The sequence below is a fragment of the Syzygium oleosum genome, unplaced genomic scaffold, assembly GCF_021117445.2.
Source record: "Syzygium oleosum isolate NSW1041296 unplaced genomic scaffold, Sole_v2.1 Sole_v2.24, whole genome shotgun sequence".
Lineage (NCBI taxonomy): Eukaryota > Viridiplantae > Streptophyta > Magnoliopsida > Myrtales > Myrtaceae > Syzygium > Syzygium oleosum.
In genome coordinates, this window is record NW_026607508.1 from 2,243,134 (window position 1) to 2,256,625 (window position 13,492).

Genomic DNA, 13,492 nt, shown 5'->3' on the forward strand with positions numbered 1-13,492 from the left:
TGTATAGAAAATTATAAGTTAAACTTTAGCCCCCTAAACAAATATGATTCTCATTAAATTGCATAGCACATAGGTGTTAGGAGCATTTGCATTAATAGTAATAGAATTTATTTAAAAATCATTATTAATTAATTATTTTAAAAAAAAACGAGACTCCGGCCTCTTTCCTTTTTCTTTACCATTTATTTTTCTCCTCTTTCCCGCATGCATGGCCCACTTCCCTTTTCCTCCAGCCCGGCCCTTCTTCCCTTTCTCCATTCTCCCTCACGCTCCCCACGTTTCTACGAAAGAGCAAGAGAGGAGGTCGAGAGGAAGGTTGAGAGAGGGTGAGCTGTGAGAGAGAGATTGAGCGAGCTCCTCCGGTGACCACCGTACCTGAACCGTGGCCGATGGCCCAACCACGTTGCCCCTTTTTCCCACGCCAAGCACTGGTAGGTCTCGGTTTTGAGTTTCCCTTTGGTTTTCAATTTTTCTCCGGTTGTGCTGATTTCTCGAGGATCCCGGCTCGGAGACACGCGAGGCTACCGGACGGAGTATGATTTATCGAGCTCGCCTTCATTTGCCGCTGCCGAGCCCGGTAGGAATCGCCACCCGCCACGCCCTTTTTTTGACCTTTCCCGGCGTCCCTGTTTTCCCTCGTTTCGGGGACGCTGGGCGGAAGTTTGCGGTCGTCCGGCTCACGCGAACTCACGGTCACCATCCGTCCTTCGCTTGGCTTCTGTGTGCGTCGTTGTTTGTTTGTCAAGAGCCCTGGCCCGAGGTCGAGTCTCGGTTGAGCCGGAACCTCCCTTGTTCCAGTTGCGTGCCTCACCTGTTTGTTAAAGTGCCGCAGTGAGATCAAGTTTTACCTTCTTTGTTTTGGCCGGCATCGAGTCGTCCGGGCACGGTCTCATGCGGTCGAGGCATCCCGGCGATGTTTAGCGCTTCTAGGTGTTAGCCATTGCGTCGTGTCCTTTCCGGCCTCCCTCACTGTGTTTGCGCTCGGCCGAGGGGGCTGTCCTCGGCCGTCGGTGTTGGGGACGGCAGCCTAGGGCGGGATGGCTGGTGTTCACCGGTCGGCGGCCGCCGTTGTGACAACCTGTGGAAGCCGCGGATTTGGAGGTTTAGGGGGGGGTCCGGCTCTGACCGAATCCGGAGATCCGACCCAGGCCCCTATTTTTAGATTAACAAATTATTTTCTTTTTCTTAAATATATATTTTAAAAAATAAAAAATATGTTTTTAGAAAATATTTTAAAACTTACAAAAATATTTTTAAAAATTCCAAAAAAAATATTTATTTCTCCGAAAGTTAGGAAAAGTAGTTTTCTTTTAAAATGTGCTAAAATCTTTGATCAACTTTTTTTTAATTGAAAATTGAACAAGCCCTTAGGGCTTTATAGCAGGATGTTGTTTGTTTTTAGAGACAAATGCTAGGTTGTTGTTTTTACATTTCTATTTCGATTATTACTTGATTGTGCACTTTAAATATATTGATTGTTGTTTCCCTTTGGCTTGGTTAGGAATAGATTAATCTTAGGACTCATGATTTAAAAGAAGGCTGCTTGAATATTTTAGTTGATGATTGAATAAGGTTAGGACTCAAAAGGGTACTAATTGATTAATTAGTGTAATCAAGTCCCCGAACTAATTGAATCTCTGATTCGTAGAAGATATTTCTCCTAATGCTTTACTTGGGTATCTAATCGATCTACTGTCACGCCCCGAACTCCAACGGGCTCGCGACACCCCTCGATGGTCAATCATTGAATGCGACGTCCCAGGACGCGTCGCCGACCCAAACGAAACACCCAACGATAAAGGCAAGCGGAAGCGAAATAGAAACAACCCAGACAAAAGACAATGACAACGGGATAGCATAGGCACAAATCAACAAACGCATGTTATAAAGCGTGATCACTTACGACATTAAATCTAGGTTACTAGCTTCAAGGCCACATTTAACAAAAGGGGGCGACGGTCGGGTGGCCTACTTCACTATACACAAAAGGGGGTATCCAAAAGATGAACGGGCATCAAATGCCCAAGTACTCCTGGTCTCTGGACCGCACGCGACGACTAACCGTCATTTCCAAAACCTGAAAATGTTTAACAACGGGAATGAGATAAATCTCAATAAGCAGACCCCTAAACCCCGCATAGGCCAAAGCGTACCCAGACAAGTTCAGTATGCAATCTAACCGATTACATAAATATAATTCACATAAATGGACTTACCTCGCCATCCAATCACATGCCCACACTGCACATTAGTCAAATCATGATAATGCAATAATATCCCAAAAGTCCATCACAATCACTCGAACGCCATACACACGTACGTTCACCCAATTCATCCATGCACAAAACACATGCGCATCCATCCAACTTTTTCACGACCCGGGTCAACACCCCACAGGTCAGCCCTCCGATCAATCCGGGCTCTGTCCCGGGTCAACACCACACGGGACCTTTCGAAACAAACGTTCACACGACCCGGGTCAACACCCACAGTCGGCCTCCGATCAATCCGGCTCGTCCCGGTCCAACACCCACAGGACCTTTCACAAACAAACTTTCACACGACCGGGTCAACACCCCAGAGTCAGCCCTCCGATCAATCCGGGCTCTGTCCCGGGTCAACACCCCACAGGACCTTTCACAAACAAACTTTCACACGACCCGGGTCAACACCCCACAGGTCCTTTCTCACAACCCGGGTCAACACCCCTCAGGTTGGCAGCCCTCCGATCGATCCGGGCTTGTCAAGTATACACACCACATAATTCAATCAATTTCCATGGCAGTCACATGTTCAAATCACACTCTAATATGCTCAAACGCCAATCATTCAAATTACTCTGTGCAAGCATCAAAGCCACCTCAACTTCCACAAAATGAGCTATAATAAATCAAGCGCACATGAGTCCCAATAGGCCATCGAACTCAGTCCCCAACTCAGCACGGCCAACACGTATTCAAGCATCAAACCCATCCCATTGAGCTCAATCGCCCATCAAACAAATCAATCCTCATGGGCACTAAACTAACCACTATTCTATCAATTTAAAGTCGCGAACGTGCACTCGTGACAACAACAAACGGCAGTAACAACCAGCCTTCATACCGCGATTAACACGCGCGCAATGAACACCAAATCAGCCCACAAATCAAACAACATTCGATGGTAACAACGCTCGCCATTCCAACACATTTTTACCCACATTCCGCTCAATAAACCCACCAACTCATCCCATCAAACTAACGATCAAGCTCGCCATAATCATTCGCCAAATCAGCCACAAACGAACCATATTCCAGCCATGATCAGTCCCTTAATCAGCCATAAATTGCCACGATTCAATCCACATTCCGACCCTAATCAGTCACCCCTAACCAGCCCACATCTCAGCCACCAAATCGCGCTAAACGGACTCCGAATCGGCCCGAACAGCCCCTAATCAGCCGCAAATCCCACAATAAACAACCCCTAAACAAGTCTAATAATACACAAGGTCCTAGACAAGGTTTAGGGTGTCGCTTACCTCGACTTGAGCAAGAAAACGAGGCTGGACAGCGGGGGAAATCGTCGGGACAGCCGCAGCGGCGGCGATCGGCGAGGCTCTCGGCCACGGCCGGCGAGGCAGCGGCGGCAAGGGAGCTCCGGGCTGAGGCGGCAGCGGCTCGGCGGTAGTGGGGCGGCAGAGGGGGCCTCGCGGAACAGCGGCGGCTCAGGCGCAGGCGCGCGGCGACTCACGGCGGCGACGAGTCGGTGGTTGGAGCGAGGGGCGGGAAGGAGCTCGAGGCTGAACGAGGGAGGAGGGGAGAGAGAAGCAGCTTGGTGGGGGTGTGAGCAGCCCGAGCCCGGCGCAGCCGCCGAGGCCCAGAGCTTGGCAGGCGGACGGGGCGGCGGTTCTTTGGCCGAGCCGCGGCGGCGGATCACAGTCGGTCTCGGCTCCAGCGCGACCCCGAGGCCCGTGCGGCGAGGAAGAAAAGGAAGAGGAGAAGCGCGGCAGCAGCTCCGATCACAGGGACGAGCGGCCCGACGGCGACGGCGACGGCGAGGCTGGGCGTGAAGGGCACCAGGCGGCGACGGCCCGGCTGCTACTGCGCGAGGAGGAGAAGGTGACTGGTCGGGCGGCGGGCCGACGGAGGGCGCCACGGCGGCCGAGCTTGCTTGGCGGCGGCGACCGGTGGAGTGGCGTCAGGCGGAGGGCGGAAGGCGGCCGAGCGGCGGACGGCAAGCAGGGCGAACAGAAGCGAGGAACTGCCCGGTCGCGCTCGGGGAAGGAAGAAGGAAGAAGAAGAAGAAAAGAGGAAGAAAAGAAAAAGAAAGAAAGAAAAGAAAAGAAGAAAAGAAGAGAGAGAGAGAGCAGGCGGGAGTTGGTGATGGCGAGGGACGTGCGCAAGCGGCGTACGTGCGCGGTCGAGGGGGGAAAGCGTGCGCGCGGAGAGAGAGAGAGAGATAAAGAAAATAAATTTCATTCAAATATTAATTGCGATCCGATGACCCAAATTCAAAATCGAAAACGATCTACCGGTCCAAAATAACCCTCGAATATAATAAGGGACAAAGGCCAAATTCATTAAACTAAACTATAACGAGGGAGGTCTACTAGCCCAAATTCGTACCCGGTCGAAAATTCACTTTTCCACTATTCTTGACAATCTCGACGCTGGCCACAACAATATCGACACCGTCCAATTTATTTCGTCCCGAAACTCCCGAAAATCGACTGCCAAGTTTTGAGGTCTAAATAACGGCCAAATTCGATCAAGTGCGATTCTAGCGAAATCTCTATTTTAAAAAAAACAAGAACCCGAGAGTGATCAGTTTTCGGGCGAGATTCTATTATAAGCGCACTGACGAATTACACGTTTTATAAAACCCAAAAATGGGCCGAAATTCGGGATGTCACATCTACCATAAACTAATTAGTGACAACTCCTAGATAAAATTAATTTGTTTGTTAATAACTTGAACTTAGATCGCGAATTGGTATGAGCTTGGAGTTAAGTTTAAACTTAGTAATCCACTAGCCAACCCCTAAGTGATGCACTGTGAGGGGAGGTCGCGATACCTACATGACATGACTAACGTTGACGTGGATATATTTTTTTATTTTTTTAAATATTCTGAATTTTCTTTTTCTTTTTTTCTTTCTTTTCCACAACCCTGCCGGCCACTAGATGAGGGTTGTGAAGCCCTTACCTCGCTAGATCTAGCCCAGCCTTGCACAAAAAAATAAAAAAAAGAAAAAAGTAAAAGGGTGAGTATCAATGTATGTCATTTTAAGTCATTTTCATTCGATTCCGAGAACCGCTCGCAAAAGAACCGGTTTAAAGTAATCCTCAACTGGTTCAGTTTAACGTAAACAAGGCACCGTAGAGAATCATATGCTCGTTCATTAGCTATGGTAGTGAGATTTAAAAATAAATATAAGGTAAAAATAAAAATTAATTCAGTTTGACTCTTAAGTTTGTGCGCGGATGCTATTTTATCATATATCATAGCTGGCGAATGAAATGATGACTACATGGACATGTCTAACCCACCAGCCACCAATGTCTTGGCTCAATAAGGGGCACAAGCGTAATTTTATTAATGCCAACCTAGTCGGTTCAATTGTTCGGTCTAAATACTCGAAGTTAGATTTGAACCTGGTAATCTGTTTTCGGTTTCAATATGAAATCTTAACTCCAAAAGCTTAAACAGAGCACAACTCCAACTAATTGTGTGATATATTACTGGGTATTTATCTGTCTTCTAAGCAAATAATATTTGCACTAACCATAGTAAATTAATTAAGATCATGAAACATCATGGATTACGATACGAGACGAGAATTCTAAACAAAATTCAACCCGGCCTTTCGTTGCGATGATTTCGAAACGGAGTTAGGTCCTTTTAGTTTTCCCTCTGGATTACAAATGCCTATTTAAATCAACCAAACACCGAGTTAGATATTCAAAGATTCACACTATCATTCCAGTTTCTAGATGACCAAAATATCCTTATCTCATCTCCCTATAAATAAGCAAAGAGGATATCACGTATTATTAATGATTAAATTTTGATAGCCATGGGTGATTACCAATCAAATTTCCTATTTTAATTTTGATAAGGACATCCTTAATTATCGAATTCATATTCGTATTTCTTGCTTAAAATATCAAGAATCTAAATCTAAACAGGTAGTTACCACAACACACGGGCAAATCAGTGATGCAAATGTACCTGAAGCTGCGGAAGCATAGTAGGCTTTGGTCTGTCTTAGAATTCCCCGTCGTTCGAATAATTGCAAGTACAAAGTTGCCGCTAAAGACCCCTTTCTTACAATTCATATGTTAAAGCAATTAAAGCAAAGTTAGCCATGAATATACTTTATGAGGACGATGGGCCTACTCCAAAGACTCCTCAAAATCTTAGAATTAACAAAAATCAGGTTGAAACCGTACAGCTGCATAATCGTGACAGCTAGATGCATCGAAGTATGTCCCAACCTTTCCGTTGTCCATGCTGTAACTCTTCTTCTTCTCATCTATGTAATCTGTGAAATAGACGTGGTTTGGCTTGATCCCGGGAAGGCAAGACTCCGCGTTGAACTCCACCGAGAACGAAGAGTCGTCATTCAAGAAGAGAGACGCGTTCCCCCAAGCTCTTGACCTCTTCCTGAGTTCTCTTCTCCAAATTTACTTCGAAAACTCGGATCTTTTTCACGGGTCCATACCCTTCGCCCCATATCGTCCAAGCCGCCAGCAGCGAGCCCGAACATTCAACGAGATACAGATGACCTTCGAAAATATTCTGCCCTAGAACTAGTTGCGATTCCACGCGTCGCTTTCTCTCGTTAAAAGTCATTATTTGCTTAGCCGCATACAAGGCCACAAATAGCCCGTTGTAATAAATCAGTTGAAGGACGGGAGTGGACCCACGCAGATGCTTCATGGGACTCACTACCGTCCACGCAGCTTCTCCTGATATGTGAAAGGCAAACCCCAGTGATATCCAAGACTATGATGAATAGAGATCATGACTGTGTAGCTCCTGGATGAAGGAGGGCCCGAGGACAACGCGATCCTGTTGATTCTGGGACGGCAGCACTGGAGCCTCTTCGGTCCATCGAGTTGCACATCGAGACGTGACTTGTGGTGAAGCTTCTCCAAGGCAGGGAGTTCAATGCTGACACGCGAAAGCGGATTGAAGATACGGTACTCACGACCCCACTTTGACACAAGTATCCATCCTCGTGGAGACAAGGTCTTAACTCGAGATTCTAGCAACCGCGTTGGGTAAATTCTCCCTCTAGAGGGGCTGAAGAACTCAGCTCTTTGGTTGTACACATAATTCACGAGCCACGAGGCTTTCGACTTGGTGTCGTTCGTCTCTTTGATGGCAACGGCCCGCCACGAGGTGCACACCCCTCTGAAAGCTAAAAAGTCTTCTATGGCTAGCCGTCGGGCGATGAGTTATAGGACCTTGTGGGAGTTCTTCCCAATTCACTGTTACTTGGTCGTAGATTGAATGACCAAGTTGCCTGCTGTGCAACTTCTTTGATGAATTCATTCCTCAAAACATTGAGGCGATTTCTTATGTAAGGAAAGAAGACTTTTAGGAATTCAGTTTCCCTTTTCGTGTATGATTTACCCCAATCTGACTTCCTCTTTCGACAAATTGCTTCACAAAACTTATCGTTTCATTATTTTTTTCTTGAACGAATATTCCTTTGTCGTGGTTGGCAAGATACAGCTCCCTCTTATTTGATGTTATAAGATCCAAATCTTTCTATAGAATACAACAAATCTACGAGATAGTCTCATCTTCAAGCTTTTTACGAATAAAATCCCATAAAAAGCCTGTACTTAAAATATTTAAGTAAATGATAAGTGCCCCAAAGTAAACGATGCGTGAAATTATAATTTAAAAGTAAACTGACTTTTAACACTGAAATCATAATTCGTCAAATATTTAACACTTTCAGGAAAAACTATATATAACATTTTAATAAGATACTTGTTTTCCTAAAAGGCAAATATATGATAATTGTCCAATAGTAAATGATGTGTGAAATTATAATTTAAAGATGAACTGACTTCTAACACTTAAATCATAATTTTTTAAAAAATATAACCCTTAAAAAACTATATATACCATTTAGATAGAGAGAGTAGTGACAGCGGGGAATGCATCAATACTTGATAAGGGAAGAAGCAAAGTTCTGCAGATGCAGGTGAGGTGATTGGAGAAACCGTGATATTAAAAAATTTGCTTCGCCAGAGGCCTCGCCGGCCCTCCCCTCTGGCCGGCCGCCGGTCGCCGGACCGGCCTGAGGGGAGAAAGTAGAAAAAAAAAAAGAAGAAAAAGAAAAAAAAAGATTAAAAAATTGAAAAAAAAAATAATTAAAAATTGCCACATCAGCGTTGACCGGACGGCCGGCGCCGGTCGGCCAAAATTGGCCGGAAGGACTCAATTGGCAAGAATTTAAAAGGTTTAGGACTGAATTGGCAAAATTAAAAGGTTTAGGACTGAATTGGCCGCCGTACAATAGGTTTAGGACTGATTTGACAATTTTCCCCACTTTAATTCATCAAAAATTAAAAAGGGCATAGCACAAAATTTCATGGCTAAATTTTTTTAGAAGAAGTCGCCATCTATTTTTTTAAAATGAAAAGTAGAAGAAATAATTTAATAATTTCATTAATAAAGAAATTAAATTGACATAACTTAAACGCGCTTTTGCATACTTATGTTGTCTACACCTTTTTTTTTTAATCATGATAACCATAAATACATATAAAATTGAAACATAAATTCCAATCAATTCAATAGATATGTCACCATTATATTTTTAGTACTATGTAAATTAAAGCCATATGTGTATCGCAACGTGGTCGGGGAAAAGACGGGTTTACAGATACTAACCAAAAGACGCGTGACAACGCCCCTCAATTAGGCATGGGCTCTTCCAAACTCTTACCTCGTGTGACATTGGGTTTCATTTTAAGTTCCAATTAATCTTAAAAAATTATATGTGAATTAAAAGACGCCACTAGCTTAGCATGGTTCGGGCCCTTGAGCCTGGTCCGTATGTGGGCCACCATTGGACTTCGTAGGACTCGAAGCCTACTTTCAAATATAACTCTCTAAGCCCAGTTTCTATTATAATAACATTTAGCCCTAAGCCCTATCTTAGGAAGACTGATTTGAACCCCGTTTTACACTAATGTTTCACCAAGCCCATTCCTGAATATAGCCAAACTATGGTTTTCTCCCTCCAGCACTTCCAGGGTATGCATCGAATTGATCTATTCTTAATTATTGTGACATCGGTGTAATTACCATGCAAAGCAAATTTCTTTTTTCAATTACAGGCCAAAGAAAAGAAAAGCTAAAATAAAGAAACCTGCAGTACGCACATATCTATACCACCAGTGTCTTGGCACAACAGGGGCGCAATTGAGGCATAAGCGTAATTTTTATTAATGCCAATCCAGTCGGGTCGATTGTTCAGTCTTAAAACTCGGAGAGTGTATCAAACTCCCATTTCTCGGTCTTGTTTAGCAACTTCCAACAATCTTAGGGATAACACTCCCTAATCTCAATTGGTTTGCTGTGATCCATATGCAAATTAGATTTGAACCTGATAATCTATTTATGGTATCAATCTGACTATCAAGCGAATAACATTTGTATTTATGATAGCAATTTAATTAAGATCGTATTGCGCCATGAATTACAATGGGAGATGAGAACGAGGGTGAAAATCAATTCACCCTTTTTTTTTATAGTGACTTGAAATGGTCATTTGACATATTTAGGTCATTTTAATAGTTTTCTTTTTAATATGATTTAAATCAACCAAACACCTAGTTAGATATCCAAGGTTTCTAATTATCTTTCCATGTAGTCCAATTACCTATGTTCAAAGAACATTTTATATTTTCTTCTAGAATTAATTAGAAAAATTAGATAAGCCTTGGAATTTTGTCAGCGGGTTGCTAAGTTCTCTTAATCTATTGTTATTTATATCTATCTCACTATATGTAACCAATTTTCAATGACTAAAGTACCCTTATATTTCTCATTATATAACAGTAAAGAGAATGGTAGATATCAATTAATAATTAGAATTTGACATCTTCATACATTACCTAAGTAGACTCTCATTTTAATTTTGCGCACATATCCTTAATTTTGAGATTCAGATCCATAATCTCCCGCTAGAAAGATCCAAATCCATGTCGTACCAAGATATTAATCAATGAAAAATTAAAATCTAAACTAACACCCACAATTAACATATGTTCTTTTAGCGAAAACTGTAAATGAGAAATTTTTTGTACTGATCACTGATCCCGTGGGTCACACGGGTAGGGCCCTGCGATCAAGAGTGGAGATGGACCGTTCTAGTGGACCCGGGTTTGAGATCAAAATCTTCATAGTGAGGAAGAGAAAAAACTCAAACATTAAGTTCAAAAATGAGGTTGGAACCATTCGGTTTCATAGATGTGACTGCTAGTTGCATCCGTCTCGACTTTTCCGTCCTCCATGCTGTAGCTCTTCTTCTTCTCATCTATGTAATCTGTGAAATAGACGTGGTTTGGCTTGATCCCGGGAAGGCAAGACTCGGTATTGAACTCCACCGAGAAGGAAGGGTTGTCTTTCAAGAAGAGAGACGCGTTCCCCATGCTCTTGATCTCTTCTTGAGTTCCCTTCTCCAAATCAACTTCGAAAACTGGGATCTTTTTCACGGGCTCATCCCCTTCGCCCCATATCGTCCAAGCTGCCAGCAATGAGCCCGAACATTCAACGAGCCCGAACATTCAATGAGGTACGGATCACCTTCAACATAATTCAGCCCTAGAACTAGTCACAGTTCCATGCGACGCTTTCTCTCGTTAAGAGTCATTATTTGACTTTGCACATCCAAGGCTACAAATAGCCCATCGTAATAAATCAGTTGAAGGACCGTGAGCCGATGCAGATGCGTCGCAAGACTCACTACCGTCAACGCATCTTCTCCTGATATGTGAAAGGCAAACCCTGGTGATCTGGTACAAGAAATCATGACTGTGTAGCTCCTGGACAAAGAAGGGCTTGAGGACAACGCCACCATTTTGATCCCACGAGGGCCGCACCGGACCCTCTCCGGCCTGTCGAGTTTCGCACTGAGACGTGACTCATGGTGAAGCTTCTCCAAGGCGGGGACTTCGACGCGGACGGGTGAAAGCGGGTTGAAGATACGGTACTCACGGCCTGTGTTTAACATGAGTATCCATCCCGGTGGAGACAAGGTCTCGGCAAGAGATCCTGGTAACCGCACTGGGTAAATTCTCCGTGTAGAGAGGTTGGAGAATTCAGCTATATAGTGGTACCTATAAGGACATGTTTAGCAAATTGTCAAATAGTAACTGATTCTGTTTTTTTGTTCCCAGAATCAGTTTGGGAACAAAAATCCGTTTGTTAAATTTTTTATGCCCAGGCACAATTTTGCAAAAAATTGTGCCCAGAATCAGTTTTGGAACAGAATCAAGAATAAAAAAAAAAGTAGCTTCTTGATTCTGGAATAATTTTTCCGGAACTGATTCTTCTTGGTTTTTTTTTTTTTTTTGGTTTGTTGTTGTTTTTCGGCCCCTCCACCAGCTGGCCGCCGGCCGTCGAGGGCGGCTCGAGGCCGCGAAGGCAAGGCCTCGCCCAGCCAAGGCGAGGCCGACCTCGCCGTCGCCACCCAGGTCCGTCGCCTGGGTGGCGACGGCGAGGCCGGCGGTGAGGGTCGCGACGCCCTCGCCAGCCCTGGCCTATGGCCAGTCGCCGGCGGCCGGCCATGGCCAAGAAAGGAAGGGGAAAGAAAGAAAAAAAAAAGAGAAAAAGAAAGAAATATTAAAAAATTCAAAAAATTATTAAAATATTATTAATAAAAAGAAATTTTGTGTAGTTACTAAACACATTTATGTTCTTTTTCTATTCTAAGAACAGAAATTTTGGGTAGTTACCAAATGCCTTCAAATGCTTAAAAATTGTTTCCGGGCACAGAATAAAAAAGAATCATTTCTACCCAGAATCTGATTCTAGGCACAGAATGGTTGCCATGCGCAGCCTAAGTCACGAGCCACAAGGCTTCCGACTTCGGCTTGTATGTCTCTTTGCCGGTAGCGGACCGCCATGAGGTGCACACCCCTCCAAAAGCTATATAGTCTTCTATGGCTAGTCGACAAGCGATGAGTTCTAAGATCTCTTGTGGGATTTCTTCCCAATTCGCCATTTCTTTGTTGCAGATTGAATGATCAATTTGGCTGGCGTTCAACTCTTATGTGAGGAGAGACAACTTTTGGGGATTCAGTTGGTGTAAGATTACCCCAAACTCCCTCTTTCAACACGTTATTTCACAAATCTTATCGCTTCTTTTAAACTTCTTGGATGAAAGATACAGTTCCCTCTTGGTTTGATGCTTTAAGTTTTAAATCTTTCTGTAACATACATCAAATCTGAAAGATAGTTTCTTTTTCAAACTTCTATGAATAAAATCCATAAAAAGGACCTTACCAAAAAAAAAAAAAATCCATAAAAGGACCTGTATGTATTATTTAATTGAGTGATAACCACACCATAGTAAACTATCCGAGAAATTGTAATTTGAAAGTAAATTGACTTTAAACACTTGAATCATAAAATCTTACATATATAATACTTTTTAAATTTAAATTCAGACCTTCATCATGTGTTTGATGAGTTAAATCCTTGTTACCTTTTAAAAGAGTTCGGGATTATTTTCCTAAATAGACAAAACTTCAAATCTATTTCTTTCCCGAACATATCTATTTTTCTTATATTTCTTCCCATGTCCAAAGCGTATGCTCTTTTCCTACGAAATATCTAAGTAAACAAAAGCGACACTTTGAATTAAGTAGATCTCTATCAAAATAAGACAAAGGGCAGAAAAAGCGACGAGCCTTTACTGGATCATGACACCTGTTGCAGCCGGGCTATAGACATTATCCTTTGGTTACATGATTTTATTTAAGACTGCATTTGATCATTCAAATTCGAATTGGGATGGGATTGGATAAAGTGACATTTGAGTTCCTTCAAATATTCTCGGATTGTAAAAATATTCCATCATATGTTTAGTGCAACTTAAGATAAGATTTGAAATCTTTGAAAAAAATCTTCGAAAATCCGCGACCTAAAACATGATTAAAAATCTTCGAAAATCCTTCTCGTTTGAAAATCTTTGAAAATTTAATTTCCAATTGGCTCCTGCACGAGGATCAAACCCTCAGCCGACACGGGTCGAAGACTCTTAACAGACACAAGTTCGTGGAATTCCACAATGCGCATATGTAACAATAACGGAGCCGCATCACCTCTTATATTATACCTCACCATCGATTGCACCAGTAATAGACATCTACACAACAACTTTGATTATAAGTCAACACTTATCGATACCTGAATTCGATACATCTTATACTCCAATTGCATATATCATATAATCGGGGGCAGCTAATAGAAT

The 13,492-nt window shown here is 43.1% G+C and overlaps 2 pseudogenes; both read right to left on the reverse strand.

Annotated features, from left to right (window-relative positions):
• Positions 1–6,410: 6,410 nt before the first annotated feature.
• LOC130134815 (uncharacterized) lies at positions 6,411–7,545 on the reverse strand (annotated as a pseudogene).
• Positions 7,546–10,451: 2,906 nt separating this feature from the next.
• Positions 10,452–12,241, reverse strand: LOC115661933 (F-box/kelch-repeat protein At1g57790-like; annotated as a pseudogene).
• Between the last annotated feature and the right edge of the window lie 1,251 nt (positions 12,242–13,492).